Raw genomic sequence first — 7,952 nt, forward strand, 5'->3', positions numbered from 1 at the left:
CCCCCCTGGGCCCCATGGATCTCTGTCCCCAGTGCCCGGACCCTCGGGTGCCTTGCAGGATGGGAGCTCCCACACCCCAGACAAAGCTCAAGCCCGGGCCCGTCCCAGCTTCTGAACCCTAGCCAGGCCGGGTAGAGCCTCCCTGGGCCTCGATGTACCCCCGTCCCCAGTGCCTGGACCCTTGATTGACTTGCAGGACGGGGTCTCCCACACCCAGGGGCCCGCCGGACGGAGCTCAAGCACTAGGCCTGGTCCCAGCTTCCGAACCCTTGCCAGGTTGGGAGAGCCTCCCTGAGCCCTGGTGGACACCCGTCCCCAGCTCCCTGCCCCTCAGCTGCCTTGCAGGATGCAGGGCTCCGCACCCCGGAGCCCAACAGACAGAGCTCAAGCCCTGGGCCCGTCCCAGCTTCTGAACCCTAGCCAGGCCGGGGAGAGCCTCCCTGGCCTGATGTACCCCCGTCCCCAGCACCCAGACCCTCGGCTGGCTTGCAGGACGGGGGGCTCCCACACCCCAGGGCCCGCCAGACGGAGCTCAAGCACCAGGCCTGGTCCCAGCTTCCGAACCCTTGCCAGGCTGGGAGAGCCTTCCAAGGCCCCGGTGGACCCCCGTCCCCAGCGCCCAGACCCTTGGCTGCCTTGCAGGATGGGGGCCCTGGCACCCCAGGCTCAGTCCCAGCTTCCGAACCCTAGCCAGGACAGGGAGAACCTCCCCGGGCCCCACTGTACCCCCTGTCCCTAGCGCCCTGACCCTTGGCTGGAACCAAGGAGGGTTAAGCCCAGGCTCTGTCCTCTCCCCGCTGGCCTGCCCGGGGCTGACCATTTTTCTTGACTATTAATCCCCCACATAGTAGGGGCTTAAAGAACCCTGGGGAAGGACAAAAGTGAGATTAAGTCTGGCCGGCCAGCAGGCCGGCCATCTGGTCACCCAGCCCGCAGGGCCATCTGGTCGCCCGGCTCGCAGGGCCATCTGGTCGCCCAGCCTGCAGGGCCATCTGGTCGCGCAGCTAGGTGACCAGACGGCCCGGAACGACCCAGCGCCCACATGGCCTGAGACTGCCGGACTTAGTCCCCCCTGCAGTCCGACAATGACAAGGGTGGCCAGGCGCTTTGAGGCTGCTGTTCGGGAGGCTCCTTCTCTGGGGCTGCTCGCCTCCCTGCTCGACTTGCATGGGAGCAGTGGAAAGGGGGAGGGGCCCAGCCGGTCCAGGCCATTTGGTCACCCAGCTTACTAGCAAGGGATGGTGGGCCCCATCCATGCACCCCGGTGGGGCAGGAATGGGGGGAGGCCCCCATGCCAGAGGGCACGTGGTGGAGGTGGTCTACCGCAGGCCCGCGTCACCTCCTCCGTGTCCCTCCCATCAGCCGAGCGGCAGAGGGACCAACCCCTGGGTGTGGGGAGGAGTGCGTCCACGTGCGCTCATGCACGGAAAGACAAAAGCTTGGTTCAGAAGATGATTTTCAATAGATGAGACCCAGTATCTGGTCGTCTATGAATGAGTTAGCACCAAGTGCCCCACGAACATACGGTGCACTAAGGGTGATGGAGGAGGCCCCCTTCCATCTGTGCTCCGGTCCCTAAGTGAGCAGCTCTACACACCAGCGCTCCGAGAGAGGCTGGCTATCCCAGGCCAACTTTTATGACACCTCCTGTTTGAAACCCAAAAAGTCAGAATGATCATGAGGCCTCGCTCTCACAGTCTGTATTCACATTGAAAATCGAGATCAAGTGAGCTTTTGCCCTTCTGCTCTGCGGAAGGTTTCTGTCCTCCCTGAGCTCGCCCCCGCCTCATTGGGTAAGTGAAAAAAATATAAGAGCAGTGGTATTTCACCAGTGGCCCGAGGGTCTCCCACTTATCCTACACCTCTCATGTCTCTTCACAGTGCCAGACGAGAGTCAAGCTAAACTGGGCCATCTTTCCCCGCAGATTCTGCCAAGCCCGTTCCCTTGGCTGTGGTTCCACTAGATAGTAGGTAAGGACAGTGGGAATCTCGTTCATCCATTCATGCGTGTCACTAATTAGATGACAAGGCATTTGGCTATTTTGTACCACCTTACGGTGGCCCATTCTGGGTTATTGATTATGCTGCCCATCAGCGTATTTCGCTTCCAAAATCAACACTGGCCCCGGAGTACAGCCACTAAATTGCAAGATGTCCTCACGGAACTGGGAGTTGGAGAGCGTAGCCAGTTTGTCAAGTCCGGTAAGTCAGTAAGGAGGAGGTTTTTTGAAAAGACAGCACCCCCTTTCGCCATCTTAACGGGGTTTTGTTTCACCAGGAACTACCCCATCTGGTATTGGGTTCGTTCGATTCGCCACTTCTCTAAAACCTTGTTTGCCTACTCTATAGACTTCCTCCGCCGAGTCAGTACTAAAGAGCCTATGACTAGCGGGACCACATGGGTAAAGGCCACTGCAACTGAGAATAGGTTAAGAGAGTTACAGTTATCCCCGCACTACTTCTCTCTATCACGCTCCCGGCCATGATAGTACCTTGTTTAGCCTGACTCCATAGACTTCCCTTCGCAGGGTCTAGTCCTATGGAGCAGTTTCCAGCGGGACCACTTGGAGGTAAAGGCCACTATGACTGAGAAGTCTAGAGAGTCATAGTCACTCCCGCTGTTTACCTGTGATTCATTGAATTTCTTCTCTTTGACATTCAGAGCACTGGGCAGAAATCACATTGCGTCAACTTCCGCCTCGGGCCTTCGCTATGCTTTGTTTTACTTAAACAGTCGGATTCCCCTGGTCTGCACCAGTTCTAAGTCAGCTGCTAGGTACCGGCCGAGGCAGAATGCCGGCCCCACGCCCCCAGAGAGGGGGCGCAGGGAGAGACAACCACTGCAGCTGGGGTGATCCACAGGAAGGGCCCGGCTCTCGTCCAGAGTCACCACCGCCCCAGAGGGGGCACCTCGGCACCTCGTCCAGCCGCGGCACATGCCCCAGCCTGACCGACCCACCCCTTAGAGCCAATCCTTATCCCAAAGTTCCAAAGTTACGGATCTGACTTGCCGACTTCCCTTACCTACATTGTTCCAACATGCCAGAGGCTGTTCACCTTGGAGATCTGCTGTTGAAATGGGTACGGCCTGGCATGAGATTTACAGCATCTCCCCTGGATTTTCAAGGACCAGCGTGAGCTCACCGAATGCCACCAGAACTGCAATGCTTTCCAAGGCTCGGGCCCCTCTCTCGGGGCGAACCCATTCCAGGGTGCCCTGCCCTTTACAAAGAAAAGAGAACTTTCCCCGGAGCTCCCGCAGGCTTCTCCGTGATCATTTGAGTTACAGCACTGGACGCCGCGGGGGCTTTCATCGCCGCCACTCCGGGTTCGAAGGGCGGCTGAGAGAGCGGGCCCGGAGGAGGGGGAGGGGGCGGCCGAATATCCCCTGACCCCGCGGACTCAGCGAAGCTGCTGCCAGGGGGGCTGTAACACCCTCCGCCGGAGCAGAGGGTCACTAGCCACCCGAAGCCTTCCAGCTGACCCAGAGCCAGTCGTGGTGCACCGCCATGCAGGAAATGTGCCCTGCAGGGGCCGGTTAGGGCCTGGGCGCCAGTCCCACGGAGGGGATCCAGAACTCCCGGGCCAGCGACCTTCCAGCCATGTTGAATCCTCCGGTCGGACTGCATGGACCCCACCCTTTTACATCTCAACAGTTTCACGCCCTCTTGAACTCTCTCTTCAAAGTTCTTTTCAACTTTCCCTTATGGTACTTTTTGGCTATTGGTCTCGCACCCGTATTTAGCCTTAGATGGAGTGTACCACCCGCTTTGGGCTACATTCCCAAGCAACCCGACTCCGAGAAGACCCAATCCCGGCACGCAGGGGGCCACTACCGGCCTAACACCGCGGGGTGAGCCTCGATCAGAAGGACTTGGCCCCCTGAGTGACTCAGGGGACTCGGTCTTCTGTATGCCACATTTCCTGCGCCCAACGCCGGGCTGGTATTCGGCGCTGGGCTCTTCCCTCTTCACTTGCCATTACTGGGAGAATTCTGGTTAGTTTCTTTTCCTCCGCTTAGTAATATGCTTAAATTCAGCGGGTCGTCACTTCTGATTTGAGGTCATAGTCGGAAAAAATGCCAAAGCATCGGGGGAGCTGCCGGGAAGGGCCAGGCCCTTGCCGGAGGAGGGGACTGGCATCCCGGCAGTGCGCGGCCTTTTTCCCCGGATCGGATCTGGAGGGGGTTCGCCCTCACGGTAAGCCAGCCACAGAGGTGGGCACCCGAGGTTCGTGCGTGCGAACAGCCGGAGGGACACCACAGACAGCCACGTGCGGCACGTAGCCGGGTGCCCCAGGACAGGCCTGGGGTGGACTGGTCGCTGCCCCCCTCCCCACCAGAGGCGGGGAGGCAAGGCTACATGTGCCGGCGGCATACCTCCGTGACAGGAACCGGTGAGGGACCCTGCCACCGTCAATCGGGGGTCTGACCTGGGGGGGGGGGGTAAAGGGAAGCGGAGCTAACCCTGCGAGAGCCCCAAATGTGTCCCGGGGAAGCCCCGGGTGATTGACGATCGAGCGACCCTCAGGCGTAGCCCTGGGAGGAACCGTGGGCTGCAAGGTGCATTCGAAGTGTCGATGATCAATGTGTCCTGCAATTCACGCTAATTCTCGCTGTGTTCTTTATCGATGCGCGGGCCAAGTGATCCACTGCCAAGAGTCACAGGCAACTTTTCGGAAATGTTCACCCACTTGCAGGCGCAGAAGAGGCGAGAGGAAGGCTACACCTGTCCGTCTACTGCCCGTGTGGAGAGATGGCCTGGGCGCCCCGTTCAAGGATTCCCTCTGGGAGTCAGAATGCACCGTCAGGAGAAAAAAAGCGTTACCAGGCTCTCGGCCCGGGAGTCACCCCCAACCACCTGTGGGCGAGAAGGGGGCTCCCGGAGCAACGGGAGCAGGCAGCCCCACCGCCGCCGGTCTCTCCCGGAGTGACCAGGAGGGAACACACAAGTCTTCAAACCCCTCGGCCCGGCCGCACGTGACCAGGTCGAACTGGGTACCTGGCAACGGGGGAGGGTCGTCCCGCATGCACGCCAGTCATCTGTCACCTGGTGGCCCTGAGCCATGCCGGCGGGCTGGTGAGTAGCTCACCCCACCTTTGCTCAGGTCGGAGGTGCCGAAAGGGAAGAGCCAGGTGGCTCCCAATCCCTTACGCCTCCCACTGAGAGGAGCCGGGGTCTCCTCGCAGACCCTCGACTCCTTTTCTTCCAGGCCACCCTGCCACACGAGAAGGGCGCTCCTCGGTTGCCCGAAGACCTGTCGGGCTGGGACTCGGGCTTGGGAGGGCCCAGGTGGCGGTAGGGCATTTCCAGGATGGGTGGTAACAGCCCGGGGAGACACTGCCTTTTGGTTTCCCCACACAGCGGGGGTCATGCCGGGTGAGCGTGGGTTCCCTCTTAGGAGGGCCTATCACTGAGCCCCTCTCGGAGAGGGACAAGGGATGGGGGCCGCCCCATCCCCATCCACGGTCCCTCACATGTCGGTTGGGTCCTCCCCGGTGGAAGAGGCCCGCCAAAGGCCTGGTCCTCACCCAAGGGCCACATGGGGCCAAGGACCACTCCACCTGCCGGGGCGCACCAGGGCAGGGTCAGGCCCGGTGCCTCTGGTGTGCTTGCAGGAGGCAGCCGAGGGCTTCGGGCTGGCGCCATCAGTTGTTCTGGCTGCTCCGCCGTTAATGATCCTTCCGCAGGTTCACCTACGGAAACCTTGTTATGACTTTTACTTCCTCTAGATAGTCAAGTTTTATTGCCTTCTCGGCGCTCCACCAGGACTGTTGCTGACCCCGGCGGGGCCAATCCGATGACCTCACTAAACCATCCAATCGGTAGTAGCGACGGGAGGTGTGTACAAAGGGCAGGGACTTAATCAACCCAAGCTTATGACCCGCACTTACTGGGAATTCCTCGTTCATGGGAAATAATTGCAATCCCCAATCCCTATCATGAACGGGGTTCAGTGGGTTACCCGCACCTGTCGGCGAAGGGTAGAGAACCGCTGATCCATTCAGTGTAGCGCATGTGCAGACCCGAACATCTAAGGGCATCACAGACCTGTAATTGTTCGATCTCGTATAGCTGAACGCCACTTGTTCCTCAGTTGGAAGCCGACCACTGGGAGTCGCGTAACTAGCTAGCATGGAGGACTCTTGTTCGTTATCAGAATTAACCAGACAAATCGCTCCACCAACTAAGAACAGCCATGCACCACCACCCACAGAATCGAGAAAGAGCTATCCATCTGTCAATCCTTTCCGTGTCCGGGCTGGGTGAGGTTTCCCATGTTGAGTCAAATGCAGCCGCAGGCTCCGCCCATGGTGGTGCCCTTCCATCAATTCCTTTAAGTTTCAGCTTTGTAACCATACTCCCCCCGGAACACAAAGACTTTGGTTTCCCAGGAGCTGCTTGGTGGGTCATGGGTATAACGCCGCTGGATCGCTAGTCGGCATCGTTTATGGTCGGAACAACAACGGTATCTGATCGTCTTCGAACTTCCTTTAAGTTTTAGGTTTGCAACCATACTCCCCCTGAATCCAAAGACTTTGGTTTCTCAGAAGTTGCTTGGCGGGTCATGGGAATAACGCCGCCGGATCGCTAGCTGGCATCGTTTGTGGTCGTAATTACGACCGTATCTGATCGTCTTCAAACCTCTGACTTTCATTCTTGATTAATGATAACATTCTTGTCAAATGCTTTCACTTTGGTTCGTCTTGCGCGGGTCCAAGAATTTCACCTCTAGCAGCACAATATGAATGCCCCCAGTGTCCCTCTTAATCATGGCCTGAGTTCCGAAAACCAACAAAATATAACCGAAATCCTATTCCATTATTTCTAGCTGAAGTATTCAGACAACCGGCCTGCTTTGAACATTCTAATTTTTTCAAAATAAACGCGTCTGACCCCCAGGACACTCAGTCAAGAGCATCAAGGGGACGCCGAGAGGCAGGGGCTGGAACAGGTGGTAGCTCGTCTCGCGTCAGACCGCCAGCTCGATCCCTAGATCCAACTACGAGATTTTTAACTGCAGCAACTTTAATATATGCTATTGGAGCTGGAATTTCCGCGACTGCTGGCACCAGACTTGCCCGCCAATGGATGCTCGTTAAAGGCTTTAAAGTGTACTCATTCCAATTACAGGGCCTCCAAAGAGTCCTAGTAACCTGTGCACACTGCGAGACTGAGGGGACCCAAGGCGCGGACACGCCCGACCTCCTGGAGCCCTGGCTGGGATCGGGGAGGCAAACGAGCCCTTGTCGGGACTTTTCAGGGCAGCCCGGCCATCTGGTCACCCTATTGGAAAGCATTGCGCGTGACCAGATGGCGGAGGGGGAAGGCGCGACCAGATGGGCTTGCCCCAAGGACGCCATTCCCCCCGTCCGAGCCTTCGTGGGAGGGCTCCCGCCTGCCCTTCTAAGGGCTCGGGGATCTGTGTCCCAGGGGCTCGAAGACCCCGACCTGGGCCTCGGGCCCTGGGCTACAGATTAGAGGTCCCAACGGACATCCAGCCAGGGGTCCCCCAGGCACCTTGACAGGCAGGCAAAGGAAGAGGGAGGACTTCCTGGGCCCCATGGACCCCCGTCCTGGGACCAAAGTGGAGCAGGGGGATGGAGACCAGTCCCCTATGCCCGGCCGGAGGTCTTGGGCTGGCATGCATATAGAAGGCCTCCTTAAGGCCTGCGTCCCGGTCGCCCTTCCACGCGGTAGACCCGAGGATGGAGCCCGGGGTGGAGAGGGCACCCTCCACCCCAGGGCCATCAAGGGCTCCTGCCAGAGCTCCTGAACGCAAACCGAGCTGGGGAACTCCCAACGGGCCCCGGGCCCATGGCGGAGTGGTGGACATAGCCCGGATGCCCAAGAGCGTACCGCATGGGACCGATGGAGCCTGTCCCAGGCACTTAGCCACATGACAGAGCCCGAGACAGGGGGGAAGGTGGTGCCCGGTCCCAGCTCATCTGG

At 59.2% G+C, this 7,952-nt stretch overlaps 3 pseudogenes; all 3 read right to left on the reverse strand.

Annotated features, from left to right (window-relative positions):
- Positions 1–1,595: 1,595 nt before the first annotated feature.
- Positions 1,596–4,066, reverse strand: LOC144756736 (28S ribosomal RNA; annotated as a pseudogene).
- Positions 4,067–4,519: 453 nt separating this feature from the next.
- On the reverse strand, positions 4,520–4,662 carry LOC144756873 (5.8S ribosomal RNA; annotated as a pseudogene).
- A 1,010-nt stretch (positions 4,663–5,672) lies between these two features.
- On the reverse strand, positions 5,673–7,182 carry LOC144757150 (18S ribosomal RNA; annotated as a pseudogene).
- Positions 7,183–7,952: the final 770 nt, after the last annotated feature.

This window comes from Lissotriton helveticus, chromosome 5_1 (assembly GCF_964261635.1).
Source record: "Lissotriton helveticus chromosome 5_1, aLisHel1.1, whole genome shotgun sequence".
Lineage (NCBI taxonomy): Eukaryota > Metazoa > Chordata > Amphibia > Caudata > Salamandridae > Lissotriton > Lissotriton helveticus.